This window comes from Sinocyclocheilus rhinocerous, unplaced genomic scaffold (genome assembly GCF_001515625.1).
Source record: "Sinocyclocheilus rhinocerous isolate Xijiao unplaced genomic scaffold, SAMN03320098_v1.1 scaffold2385, whole genome shotgun sequence".
NCBI classification, from domain to species: Eukaryota; Metazoa; Chordata; class Actinopteri; order Cypriniformes; family Cyprinidae; genus Sinocyclocheilus; species Sinocyclocheilus rhinocerous.
Window position 1 is genome coordinate 586,459 of NW_015667271.1, and position 619 is coordinate 587,077.

Here is a 619-nt window from a genome sequence, read left to right on the forward strand (position 1 = left end):
GGGCTTGCGGCAACCACATGTGATGACTGTGACGACCCCTCCGCTTCGTCCACGGTGAAAGCCGATCCGGCGATCCACAGCGCGAAGTTGATGTATTTGATGTATTTCCAGCACAGATCAGCTCTAGGCATGACGAAGCGGATATCGTCCTCTTTTGGAAGGCCAAACAAAGTAGTTTCACTTTCACAACGAAACACACAGCGCCTCCACGACATGGCAGCGGCGGCAACAACAATACTACAGCGAGAATAAAAGTTACGCCTTCTTTCTTTGAGTGAACATTTGGGCGGCGTTATGCAAAGATTTCCCACATCGTCACGTAGACATGTGGGAGCGTGTTAGAACGAGCCGTTTTAGGCGTGGCTGACTCTTAACTTTTATAAAGAATATCTCTTTGGGTTTGAGACTTTAGTCTTTGCAACTTTACAAATCTTCTTTATGCACCAAGAGCTTGTAACACTCCAAAGAGAAAGGAAAAATTGAAATCGCATCATATGACCCCTTTAAAATAAACTGTTACCCACTTTATTTTTTCTATTTTGATGTACAGAAGACTACAGAATGAGTAGAAGAGCATTATGACAAAAGTTCATGATCAGTAAGTTCATTATCATCAAGA